The sequence below is a fragment of the Onychostoma macrolepis genome, chromosome 09 (assembly GCF_012432095.1).
Source record: "Onychostoma macrolepis isolate SWU-2019 chromosome 09, ASM1243209v1, whole genome shotgun sequence".
NCBI lineage: Eukaryota > Metazoa > Chordata > Actinopteri > Cypriniformes > Cyprinidae > Onychostoma > Onychostoma macrolepis.
In genome coordinates, this window is record NC_081163.1 from 27,149,280 (window position 1) to 27,163,913 (window position 14,634).

Consider the following 14,634-nt stretch of genomic DNA (forward strand, 5'->3'; position numbering starts at 1 on the left):
CAAGGAACCTGTGCGTGCAAAAAAAGAATGTGTGCCTTTTAGTTGTTTACATGCTAAGGCAGTATAACATCTCTGTAGAGTTTCAGGATCTATCCAGTGTGCCGTGACACCTATGAAGCTCCATCGATGTGCTGTCCAGCAGTCAGTGGTGGTCGCTCTTCGTTTTCTGTTGCCTTTTCAACTCTGTTTTTTAGAGTACCATGAGACATTACCACAACACTTGGTTGAAGGGGATGCACAAGGGTTTTAAAACCTTCCTGTTCAACAACACTTAGCGGTTGTAGACATGAATGACAAAGTTAACAATAGCTTCATCTACGCTGTGCTGTGAGAGACCCTCTTGGGGCCTTCATCTGATGATCTTCTTTTCAGTGCAGTTGAAGTGAGCTGGGTACATCTCTCCATATTTCTCTAGAAGTGACAAGTACCTTCAAGAAACAGACAGACGCACGACATAGAAAAGTATATCAACTACCAGAATTATGTTACGGTTCCTTAAAAATAAACATTATGCACCCAGAGGTGATTTAGATTATGGTCTTCTGATGGGCATTTAACTGTTCATAAGGTGGATTTCCTGGGGGAAGAACTGTTCTTGTGCCTGGCTGTCCTGGTAATTGGGGCTCTGTAGTGCCGGCCATATGGCAAAAGTTCAAAAAAGGGATGACTTGGATGTGAGGAATCCAGAGTGATTTTCTGAGCCCTTTTCCTCACTCTGGATGTATACAGTTCTTGAAGGGTGGGCAGGGGGGCACCGATAATCCGTTCAGCAGTCCGAACCGTTCTCTGTAGTCTTCTGATCCCTGATTTTGTAGCTGAGCCAAACCAGACACTTATTGAAGTGCACAGGACAGACTCAATGACGGCTGAGTAGAACTGTTTCAGCAGCTCCTGTGGCAGGTTAAACTTCCTCAGCTGGCGAAGGAAGTACAACCTTTGTTGGGCTTTTTTTTACAATGGAGTTGATTTGAGTGTCCCAATTCAGGTCCTGAGAGATGATGGATCCCAGGAACTTGAATGTCTCCACTGCAGTCACAGTGCTGTTCATGATGGTGAGTGGGGGGAGTGCAGGGGGGTTTCTCCTGAAATCCACGATCATCTCCACAGTTTTGAACGTGTTGAGCTCCAGGTTGTTTAGACTGCACCAGACAGCCAGCTCTTTAACCTCCTGTCTGTAAGCAGACTCATCATCGTCCTGAATGAGGCCGATGAGTGTGGTGTTGTCTGCAAACTTCAGGAGCTTGACAGAGGGGTCTTTAGAGGTGCAGTCGTTGGTGTACAGGGAGAAGAGCAGTGGGGAGAGAACACATCCCTGAGGGGCACCAGTGTTGGTGGAGCGGCTGTTTGACATGAATTTCCCCAGTCTCACTAGCTGCTACCTATCTGTCAGAAAGCTGGTGATCCGCTGACAGATAGAGCTAGGGACAATAATTAATAAATAATTAATAAAGTTTTCATCTCTTCAAGAGTGAGTGCTGCACCTTTTTCAATTGATAAAAGTAAAAAGTTGTCAGAAAAATAAATAGTGAATTAAAGTACTGATAGTATTTGTACTTCGTTACTTCCCAACTCTGATTTTCATATAGTAATGTGGGAATGGGCTAAAGTCTTACCTTATTTTTGAAGTACTGCCTAGCATAGCCCTTCACGATGCCGATTAGTTTGGCAATCTTTGTCCACCTGCGGTCAAACTGCGCCTAGAAAAAAAAACAAAATACAATTTAATACCTTTTATGGTAGAGAGAGCACTGTTTCCTTTGTCTTCAGAAATCTTTCTCCTCTTCAACCCAATGAGTTTGTGCTCCAGAACCCTTCACCCAAAGTCCTGAATTACTGTACTGGATATATATATACAGTCATGGCCAAAAATATCGGCACCCTTGGTAAATATGATCAAAGAAGGTTGTGAAAATTAATCAGCATTGTTAATCCTTTTGATCTTTTATTAAAAAAATTTACAAAAATCTAACCTTTCATTGGATAATAAGAATTTAAAATGGGGGGAAATATCATTATGAAATAAATGTTTTTTCTCAAATACACGTTGGACACAACGGATTATTGGCACCCCCAGAAATTCTTATGAGTAAAATATCTCTGAAGTATATTCCCATTCGTATTCACAGTTTTGAGCACTCCAGGGTGATTAAGAACATGAAATTATCCAGCCATGGCTTCCTGTTTCACAGAAATATAAATAGGAGGAAAAACAAAGCCCAAATTCCCTTAATCATCCATCACAATGAGAAAAACCAAAGAATATATTTCTGATGTGCAGCAACAGATAATTGAGCTTCACAAATTAGTGAAGTGGCTTTAAGAAAAGAGCTAGAGCTTCCACCATCAGGACAATAATTAAGAATTTCCATTCAACATAAAATGTTACGAAACTGCCTGGAAGAGGACATGTGTCTATATCGTCCTAATGCACGGTGAGAAGGAGAGTTTGAGTGGCTAAAGACTCTCCAAGGACCACAGCTGGAGAATTGCAGAAAATAGTTGAGTCTCGGGGTCCAGGGTTTCTGCAGGATTTTTAAGCTCAAATTTAAGACTTTTTAAGACCTTTTTTAAGACCTGCACAAATAAAATTAATACCATATGAGCAGGGTAGGGCAATGTCTATGGTAAACTATTAAACTGTAAAATGACTGTAAAAAGCATGATTTACAGTTCAGATACAAGTTTTCAGAAAAACAAAAAGTTTTATAAAATTATACACTTTACATTTGAGTCAAAAATATTAATTACATTAATTTAAACAATTATCATCAATAAATTATTATATTAATTAAATTACATACAGACACATTTTACTGTTTAGATTTTTATAATGAATTATCTTCTTATTGACCCACCAGTTCACATTTACAGCTCTGCGTGTTAAAACATGGTAAAAGCAAGGTAAAAACATGGGTTGATTTTCACATTGGTCTGAACAAAAAAACCTAATGTTCCTGCAATACCAGAGGCTGCAGTTCTAGGACCCTATTTTTTGGGACAACGCTATCTACTCCAACAGAGGAGACCTAATTCAAACATTAAACAAACAGATGCAAAGACTAGATCCTTGGAAACTATTAATTTTTTCCCTCTTATTTTTAATGTAAGAGCTAGCGTGAACTGTTTGAGGGGGAGTCAGCAATCTCCATTTAGCCTTTTTAGCTGTGCAAAACAGTTCATTGTGATGCTGGCTGTTGTAAATTAGTATTTGTATTCAAATTATTTTACATTTATTGAAGTACTAATAATCACACCAATTTGTACCGCAAGTGTTTTACCATTTACTGCACTTTAAGTTTGTCACACATCAGACGTGAAGCGCTGCGGCTATTGAAATGAAGTCTGTCACAGACACAAGTCTTTCTTTCCAAGAAAACTGAATTTAAAACCAGAATATATAGAATATATTGAAATAAATTAGGTTAAATATTTCAAGAGGGTTACCAACGGGTATGTTTAGGGTTAGGAGTTGGTTAGGACAATAATTAAGTGTATACAATTAAACTACATAATTCCTTAAAAAATAATAATATACAGAATTGAATAGCAAGTGCTATAAAATAGTATGAGCCACTAATATTTGGTCATTTAGCAGATGCTTTTATCCAAAGCGACTTACAAATGAGGACAATGGAAGCAATCAAAATCAACAAAAGAGCAATGATATGCAAGTGCTATAACAAGTCTCAGTTACCTTAATGCAGTACACATAGCAAGGTTTTTTTTTTTTTTTTAAAGAATAGAATTAGAATAGAGAGTGCTAGAGTTAGAGGGTCAAATAAAGATGGAAGAGATGTGTTTTTAGCCGATTCTTGAAGATGGCTAAGGACTCAGCTGCTGGGATTGAGTCTAATTTGAGATTAATTTAGGTAAAGTGGTGCAGAGCCAGTGGTCGTAGCTATTGGTAGCCAGTGCAAATTGATAAACAGAGGTGTGATGTTCTTCATTCTTTCTTACATTATTTTTGGCTCATTAAAAATTAATCTTGCTGCACGTTCTGGATTAATTGTAAAGGTTTGATAGAACTGGCTGGAAGACCTGACATAATAAATACATACAAAAAATAAATAAATAAAATAATAAAAAAAACAAAAACTATAGGGTCCTAGAAATCCGGTTCTGAAACTACAGCCTCCGGTATTGCATGAATACACTACTCACAACAGCCTTATTGAACATGCACATTCATTCTCTGCCAGCAGGAGGCGCTTTCGAACGGTTTCCGCGGTAACAGCAGAACACAAAGCAGCTTTGCTGACTTTGAAACGTGCTGCGCTCATATTTAATCGTCACATTAAGCTGCATCGTGATTCTGGTCTGTACCCAAATTAAATGCATTAAATGCTAGAATGAGACGGTCTAGTAAGTGCAGGGGCACCATAATGGGCGGAAAGTTTGGACGATTCCAAGGGCCCAGCGAGGGAAAAGGTGCCCGGAACGCGATTTTTACAGAGGGGGGCACCTCTATGCCTACTAAGTATCCTTCACATTGAGACGTTCTTTGATGGAGCTTGATGACATGGCAGCTTAAAACTACAGCCTTATAAGGAAGCATCCTTTCATTTTGGAAGCACCCATTGTCTGGTCACCCTTATGGAACCTCTCCTTGTACCTGTAAATGATCCTCAAGTGATTTTACCTTCATCAAAATCTTACCTGTTCCATTCCAAGTCTCCAACAATCTCTTAAGCCGCTTTTCCACCATCGCGCTGAACGGTTCTCTTTGCATAACCGTGCCGATCCGACCCGGCCAGTACAGTTATGGTTTCGTTTTCCACTGTGGGGCTGATTACAGATCTCTTTGGAATGCAATTCAAATGCGTCAGTCATTGCCATGTTAACACAAGTGTTTACATATGATATGAGGTGTAAATAGCCACCGTGTTATGGAGGATGATCAGAAATTTCGGTAACACTTTACTTGAAGGGGTGTGCATAAGACTGACATGACACATGTCATGAATATGAAGGTTTTATGCATGTTTATGACAACTGTCATTAAGTGTCATTCGCTCAGTTATGTCATTTTTAATGCAAAGATGACATTATTTGACCTAACCCTACCTCTAACCCATAAAGACATCTCAAACAATGTCATCTTTGCATTAACTGAGCGAATGACACTTAATGACAGTTGTCATAAACATGCATAAAAACCCTTCATATTCATGAAGTGTCATGTCATGATTATGAAGGTGTCATGTCAGTCTTAAGCCCAATTTATACTTCTGCGTCGAACCTACGCCGTAGCCTACGCAGAGATGCACAGGCCTGCACCGTAACCTCCTATACTCACCTCTGAGTCTCCAGTGATCTCCTATACTTTCCTTCAAGTCTCCACCGATCTCATACACTCTCCTTCAAGTCTCCACCGATCTCATACACTCTCCTTCAAGTCTCCACCGATCTCATACACTCCCCTTCAAGTCTCCACCGATCTCATACACTCCCCTTCAAGTCTCCACCGATCTCATACACTCTCCTTCAAGTCTCCAGCGATCTCCTATACTCCCCCTCAAGTCTCCAGCGATCTCCTATACTCTCCTTTAAGTCTCCAGCGATCTCCTATACTCAACTCTGAGTCTTCAGCAATCTTCTGTACTCACCGCTGAGTCTCCAGCGATCTCCTGTACTCACTGCTGAGTCTCCAGCGATCTCCTGTACTCACTGCTGAGTCTCCAGCGATCTCCTGTACTCACTGCTGAGTCTCCAGCGATCTCCTATACTCAATGCTGAGTCTCCAGCGATCTCCTGTACTCTCCTTTAATTCTCCAGCGATCTCCTATACTCACCACTGAATCTCCAGCGATCTCCTGTACTCACTGCTGAGTCTCCAGCGATCTCCTATACTCAGCTGAGTCTCCAGTGATCTCTATACTCACCTCTGAGTCTCCAGCGATCTCCTGTACTCACCTGCTGAGTCTCCAGCGATCTCCTGTACTCACTGCTGAGTCTCCAGCGATCTCCTGTACTCTCCTTTAATTCTCCAGCGATCTCCTATACTCACCTCTGAGTCTCCAGCGATCTCATATACTCACCTCTGAGTCTTCAGTGATCTCCTATACTCAGCGCTGAGTCTCCAGCAACCTCCTATACTCACCTCTGAGTCTCCAGCGATCTCCTATACTCACCTCTGAGTCTCCAGCGATCTCCTATACTCACCGCTGAGTCTTCAGTGATCTCCTATACTCAGTGCTGAGTCTCCAGCAACCTCCTATACTCACCTCTGAGTCTCCAGCGATCTCCTATACTCACCGCTGAGTCTCCAGTGATCTCCTATACTTTCCTTCAAGTCTCCACCGATCTCCTACACTCCCCTTCAAGTCTCCAGCGATCTCCTATACTCACTGCTGAGTCTCCAGCGATCTCCTATACTCTCCTTTAAGTTTCCAGCAATCTCCTATACTCTCCTTTAAGTCTCCAGCGACCTCCTATACTCACCTCTGAGTCTCCAGCGATCTCCTGTACTCACCGCTAAGTCTCCAGTGATCTCCTATACTCACCTCTGAGTCTCCAGCGATCTCCTGTACTCACCGCTGAGTCTCCAGCGATCTTCTACACTCCCCTTCAAGTCTCCAGTGATCTCTTATACTCACCGCTAAGTCTCCAGCGATCTCTTATACTCACTGCTGAGTCTCCAGCGATCTCTGTCTCTTCTGCTCACTACTGCACTGAACTGTTTATTTGAGCACTTCACAGTCACACTTCACAAAGGTTTGTGCATGTTAATATTAATTATATTTTAATATTACTATTTTTTTTATTATTATTATACATATAATTATATAACTTTATTAGGTAATTATTATTATTTACATGTTGTCAGGGACAGCAGAAAGGGACACAATAGATGCTATTTACACTAAGTGAAAATAGCAGTATTTTTTAGAGATATGCTATTTACACTATGTTGAAATAGCAGGATTTTCTGCTATTTATACTACTTATTGCAAATAGTGGCAATTATCTGCACCTCAGTATTGTAATACATTATAAAACAGTATGCAGTAATAACTTATTGAGTGTAAATTTTTATTTTAATTCAAATTATTAAATGGATGCCACCTTATTGGGACAAAAGCCCTCCCTACACCTACCCTAACCCTACCCGATACTTTATTTTCAACTTTTTGATTATTTCCTTCATTTTTATTAAAAATTAATGCTTTTCTAATGTAATTTCAAATTTGAAAAGGGGAAAAAAAAGTTTGCCAAAAGGTGGATTTGAAACCCGGTCGATCGCGTCAAAAGGAGTATGACACACACTTTTCCATCTGCGCCAGCTGACGACTGACAACCGTCTTTTTTAATGTTGACTAGCCCAATCACACATTGGTGGGCGGAGTTAGTATAAATAGCCTCTGCCAACAAGGCGGGCTATTTGCACTTAATGTAAATAGACACTCCGTTTTTTCTACACAGAGTCTTATTTTTGCTGTGCTGCATGTGCTGAATTAAAGTGACAGTGCACTGTTTGCGGTAAAAATGAACATGGCTTGACACGGAAGTGTTGTAACTTCACAATGAATATATATAATTAAAGTCTACTGTGTTTCACAGTCAACACGTGGCTTTTTGGCTAGGTTTAAAACAAGGAAAAGTGCATTTTAGATAAACAAGGCAACATAATAGATGCACTTGTGGAGGTAGAAAAACTAAGTTCTTTGAGACACGCAGAATTGCTTGAAATAAAGATTTAAATGTAAAGGAAATGCATGAGAGCCATCCGTTTCTGTCAGTTGTAATTAAAATATTTGTGATAGCCTACTTTTAACGTAAGAAAAGTAGGCTATATGCTGTTTATAAATGTGTTGCCACTTGCTTCAGCAACTTAATATCTAAAGCAACACAAATCTAAAGTCAAATGCATTGAATAATACATTGTTTATTTTTATTGAGTTTAAACGTGAATATGTCTATGAAAGATTGTATTACTGTACTGTGATAAAAGAGGATCAAAATGCTGAAAAAGTATTTTCAGTAACAACTTTTGGATTTGAAATCAAAATAGATAAATGTTGTTTGTGTGAAAGCAAAATGAGTCTGTGCTGCTTCTGCACCGCATACGTAACGCACATGGACTGCAGACGCACTGCAAATGGCGTATGTGTGAAACAAGCGTCAGGCTGATACAGCAGAACTGGAGGGAACACACAGCACAAACACACAACAAGACACCACTCAAAACAACACTACTCAGCACAACACAAGGAGAAACAACATGATGTAATAAAACGGAAAAAAACGTAAGAAAAAGAAAAACTAAATTTAAACAAACAAGTAAAGGAAATATCTAAGTCTAAATAACAGCATCAAATCCAAGCAATAACGACAATACAAGACTAGAAACGAGACTGATGAACAACTAAAGAAATCATTACAAATAGAAGCAAGATAACTGAAGATCAAACCAAAAAAACAAAAGAGAGAAATCAAGAGCAAAAACTACAAGCAAGGACACACAATCACAGCAAATAACAGAGCAAGCCTGGAATACAGAGCAGCAAGTCAGTAACTGTCTCTATGGCACAAGACGAACCAGCCAACACAAGAGGAAAAAACAGCACAAAATAAAAGGAGGAAAGTACAGGAAGGCCAGGTGAGCACAATTTATGAAACGAGGACAAGACAAGGGTTAAACAAGAGGGCGTGACCAAGGGAAGAAAGGAGGTGGGACCAAAGGAACACATGGCAGACACAAACAAAGACAAAGCAATGTGTTAAAGACACAAGACAAACAAGGAAACATTGAACAAAGACAACACAGACAAAGCTGCCAGAACAGAACCCTGACACATCTACTATTTACTACTACTAGGGCTGTGCGATATGACGATATATATCGGATGGACGAAATAAAAAGTCTATCGTTTCATATTATGTTCTATCGTTTATTTCGTGGTGTTGCAAAATACATTGTTTACGGTAATACTTTTTAATCATTTGGATGACTGAGATCTGTACAGGCCACCCACGGAGCGTGAAGGGGAGACAGAACCAGGTGGAGAACGCCCAGAACAAAACGAGGAGCTCGTTCCTAAATGAGGGACTACACCTGTAGCATGGACACGCGTTTTTAAGCACTGCAGTTTTAAAACAACCGATTTTAAGCCGTTGAAACACAAACAACAGAGCTATATGCGTGCACCGTCTCTGTTTCTGTGTGAGAGGACCGCGCATTTTTTTTTTTTTTTGCCGCTTTATTGACTTTGAACGATTACATAAACACACTTACATGATTCAGAATCCCCGTCTTGGCAAGTATCCTCATAAAGACAGCGATTTAGGTCTTAAGAGAGAGGAAACAGCAAAAAGAGAAAACTTATGTAACAGTATATTGGATCCGGACTTCGGTCTTAAAGGGGAAGCTGTCCAATATTCGTTCTGTCTGCCATTCATATTAATCATAGCACATTGCTAGAAAATCTCTCACTGCTCTTGACTAAATCACTTTTGTAACTTTAATAAGAAATAATAATAAAAAAATAATGATATATTTATATATATATGTATAGAATCTATACATAATACACATGTTAATTATATCTATCATAGATAGATAGATACAATTAACACAGTGAAGACTAATTAATTTACACAATGTATGTAGCGTTTCTTATTTATTGTAGTTTTTTGTCCTATTGCTTGCAATTAGTTTCTTATACTTATTTAATCACTGACTGTTTATTTATTTTCAGTGAGCTTGAGTTTTTTTTTTTTTTTGTCTTTTTAGGCTTGTATTAGTTTGATATTGACATTGGTGAAAAGGATTATGAAAATTCTATGGTATCAAAGATTTTAATATCATAAAAACCTTTTTAAAAGAAAAAAAATTACTATACCGTGATATATATATATATCATTATCGTGATATAAAATTTGTCATATCGTGATATAAGATTCTGGTCATATCGCCCACCCCTAACTACTACTACTATTAAATTATTCATAATTTTTTTTAGTTTTCTCTATTCTTATTCTTTATTAGCTCTTGGCGGACCACTTTCTTTTCACCCATTGGTAGTCACTGCATCACAGTTTATTTGCAAATATATTATTATTGTTGTTGTTATTTCTCATTTCTCAGCACAACACCTAACAAACTTGTGTCAGTCTCCCGCGAGAAGCTGAACTGGACCCTAACCGTCACCCACTGAGCGAGGCATCAGTATTGATCTTCACTGTCAGTGAGTGATATAAAGCAGGGATTCGCTATGGTAAGAGTGACTCAGCTGAGCAAGGGTGAGTGAGAGCGTCACACCACCTGACGCCCCGATTCCTTCCCATTCATATGGTGTGGAGGGACACCACTCAACATCACCATCCAAGACAGCGATCCGGCGGGAAACTGAACACAGAGGCCCATCGGTCACCCACTGAGGCGCTTCATTAAGCTCTTTGATGAGTGAAGCTGTGATACACAGACTACCAATTCTCTGAGATGTTGGCTTCTGATAGGACGTCCTGCTTTTGTATGATTATAAATTTTCCTATTAATAAGTCACCGAAGACTATTGAGTCTGGAGTATTTCTACTAGGGCTGTCAATTGTAAATTTTTTTTACCTAATTAATTACACAGCGTGGCAATTAATTAATGTAATTAATCACATATCAACCAAATTTGGCTGAGAAATTACCCACAAAAAATTATTTAAAGCCATTATTGTGTTAAAGAAAAACATGAAATCGATATTACAAAAATGTGAAAATATTTTAAAAATTTTTGGATGAATTATCCCTTTAATTAGTTTTTATTAATATATATATATATATATATATATATATATATATATATAATATATTAGTATGTCAATATGATTTTTAAAATGAATTTATACTCTAAAAAAGAAACTAAAACCGCCAGTAGGTGGCATTAAAATGTCTTAATGAATAAGTCATTTATTCATTCATTCCATTCGTTCAAACGGCTGATTCATTCAGGAATGAAGTAAATCCTTCAGAAATCTTGTGTTTTTGTGTGCTTGGAGACGCACAACACTTGTGATGTGATGTGGTTTTAATAGGTAATATTTTCTTTGGCAAACTGAGCAAAAACAGACAATATTGAGTTTAAAATATAACACAATATTAAATTAACTTCTGTATGTGAAATCACTTTTGTTATTGGGAACAAAAACTGCACTCGTGTAATATGATATAAATATGAGACAAAAATTCACACAGTGTCATTTTTTTGGCCTAATATCTTGAATTTTGGGGGGCACATCGGACTAACCTTACATAGTTGTCCTGCATTACCTTTGTCAACATGTAATATAAGATGACATACAGGTCTAGGGGCGGGGCGATGCGGTGCCTTAACATATTTTAATCGTTATTTTTCCATAACTAATTAATTAAATTAAGGTTGTTACAGTTCTTGCTGTGATCAGCCTAGACATACAGAGGATTTAGAAGGCGTCAAAAGCTTCTCATTTAATATTCTAAAATGGTCTGCCTCTCTTGCAATGATGATTGGTTGATGAGAATCGCATCTTTTAAACTGCCATGACTCCGATTTATTTTTAATAGCTTACATTCCTTGTGGTTCACTTTGAGGTTAACAAAACAATCATGATTATTTTCAACCTTCATCTGACCCTCTGTCAGAAATGATCAGTTTTTAAGATGTGGCTCCAGTAAAAGGCCACTTTTATAATTGTCTAACGTCATCCGAAAGGAAAAAGTATCATCCACTATATAAATGTAATATGAGCTCTCTGGTAGATCAGTTGTACCAAAGCCCCTTGATGTGTAAAACCGTCATTTACAGACAAAGCATAATGAAATTGTTTACTTACAGGTTTGCGATGGCTGCTGTCAGATTCAATACAGTGCTTCATCTTTCACTCTCCATTACACTGTACCTGTTTACAAAACAATCTGCAGTCAAATGACCCGAACAAATTCATGATGCTAACCGAGATAGCCCGAGGCAATTAAAACTAAACCATCCATTGTTTCCCGATACTGGAATCCTTCCGAAGTCTGTACAGAAACCCAAATGAGATGTAGCTACTATGCAAGAGTAACGTGACTAAACGCAAGTGGGCGTGGCCTATGGTGGGACAATGTGATAAAAGGTGTGTTCGACTTCATGCGGCGCCATGAAAACCGATCGGCGGCTGACTTGAAGAAGTGCATGCCGGTTAGAAAATTTGTCTGACTTGAACCGGCGCCGATGCCACGTCACTGTCACGTGTGGCATCAAAGTACCGCGAGAGCGTTTCGAGAGCAGCCGGCTGACCAGAGCTACTGCAGGAGTGCTGATGACCACACAGCTGTTTCACGATTGGCCAAATTCACCACGTGACAACAATGACGTGTGTTTCTAACATCTTCAATTCCAATACAGCTCACACATATTATTTTACTATGAAAAAAATATATTTCTCGCCGATAGGTCTGTGCGGCGCTGCATGAAGTCGAACACACCTAATATGATTGGTCATGCCTTGTCATGCCCAAGTCAAGTAGTGGCTAATGATGGTGATGCCCTCGGTTAGTTTTATAATTTTGTTTCAATTTTAAGTTAACAGATAGACGCTACTTAATTGTTCTAATTGGCCTATTGACCAAACACTGGGTGAGATGACATAAAACAAGCAATAGCATATATATTAATATAAGAAGGACTCTTCATATTTAATGATATTTAATTATTTGTATATTTCATTCAATAGGTTACACTTTCTATAAAACTTTTGTTTTATAATAGTTGTTATAATAACCATATTGGAGAATATTATAACCCGCGCTTTGACTGTGTTTACGTTGCATCTAAGCAGTTTTGACCAGCGGGTGTCGCCATTGTTTCAAGCGCTTTGAAAGAGTGAATCATTTTGTGAAGCAATTGGTTCAATTGATTCGGACTTCCGAAGCTTCATCACTATTCAGATCAGCTTGACATGATCTTGATATGATGATTGTTTTGTTTGGTAGGGTTGAATGATGCTGCAACCAATTGTAGAAGGGTTATAATAGTTTTTCTTTTATAAAAGCACAGTAATATAGGATGTTTTCCATCTTCATGTGACCCTCTAACTCGAGCACTCTCTATTCTAATTCTATTGAATCTATTTGTTTTTTTATTTGTTTTATATAAAAAACACTTGACCCTCTAACACTTGCACTCTCTTTAAAAAAAAAGCCTAACACTAGTTTTCTCTATTCTTTTTCTATACTATATTCTTGTTTTCTTTTAATGTGTGTGTGTGTGTATATATATATATATATATATATATATATAAACCTTTCTACATGTACTGCGTTCGGCTAACCGAGACTTGTCATTGCTTATTATTGTTCTTTTGTTGGTTTTGATTGCTTCTATATTGTCCTCATTTGCAAGTCACTTTGGATAAAAGCATCTGCTAAATGACTAAATCTAAATGTTTGGCTAATGAGTTTTAGTATGTACAAACTTGAATACAACTAGCATAACACTAGCTGTACAAAGGTAGACTGCAATAAACACTAAATAGACAACTTATATATTTTATATTTACACATAAACCTGGTCACAGCAGTTAGGCCGTTTTCTGTGCTTTCCTCCACTTCCATTTCAAACATCCATAAGGTGACATGAACTACGCATCTTTCAGTAATAATAAAGATGCCAAACATTTTGAATCATTGATATTTTATTATGTTTCTCCTCAGAGGGTCAGTCAGGTATCTGAGCCTGTCTCTTAAAGGAATGAGAAATGTTTTTCTTTAATATCTTTTCTCTCACACATCTACCCACAGCACATACACACCTTAGTAAACCGGTAATGTGATGTGTATATACGCCTTGTGCGACAGTTACACTTGATTATGGTGATCACATGAACATCTAGTGTGTTTTTTTTAAAGTTACAGTTAGTGTGGCATAGACATCACAATTAGTTTGGCATGGCAGCAGGATTTGAGCAGGCAGGAACCTGTGCGCTCTCTCTCTCTCCAAGCAGATTAGCAAGCACTCGTGACATTCACAACAACTGCAAAACAGCCACAAGTTACAGGCAATATCAGACAGTGGAAGTCTCAGGTCAGATGTGTGAGAGATACGCTGACATTGTTTACCTGCTCTGTCTCACTGGCAGAATTTGATCTCGGCGTCCACACAGTCGAAGAACAGATCCCTGAGCTCCTGGCCCTGCATTTCCCCCCTAAGCATGACCTCGATCTCCTCAAGACACTGAGACTCCAGGTATCTCATAGTCTCCTGTAGAGACTCCAGCATCCTGACACACACAGACACACAGGGTTGTTAAAGGAATATTGAAGATTCAGTGTAAATTAAGCCCAGTGAGAGCACTTGTGGCATAATATTTGATAACTACAAAAATAATTTCCAATTGTTCCCCCTTTTTAACATCAGTTGTGTTTTATTCACGATAAAGCACAGCTATGACCGCTTCATTGAGGCTCTTATACAGAGCCATAAAGCAACAGATCTGAGTAGAAGTACAGGGTACATGTCCCTTGTGGGTGCAAAACTGAAAGTCAACCTGTTTATTTCATAATGTGATTTATGTCAGTGGGAGATGCGACATTCAAACAAGCAAGGGGAAAATGTGCAGTGGGACTTTATGGAGGTAACAAAAAGTTGACCCAAAAAATAAAGTCATTGCAGCAGCATCTGCATT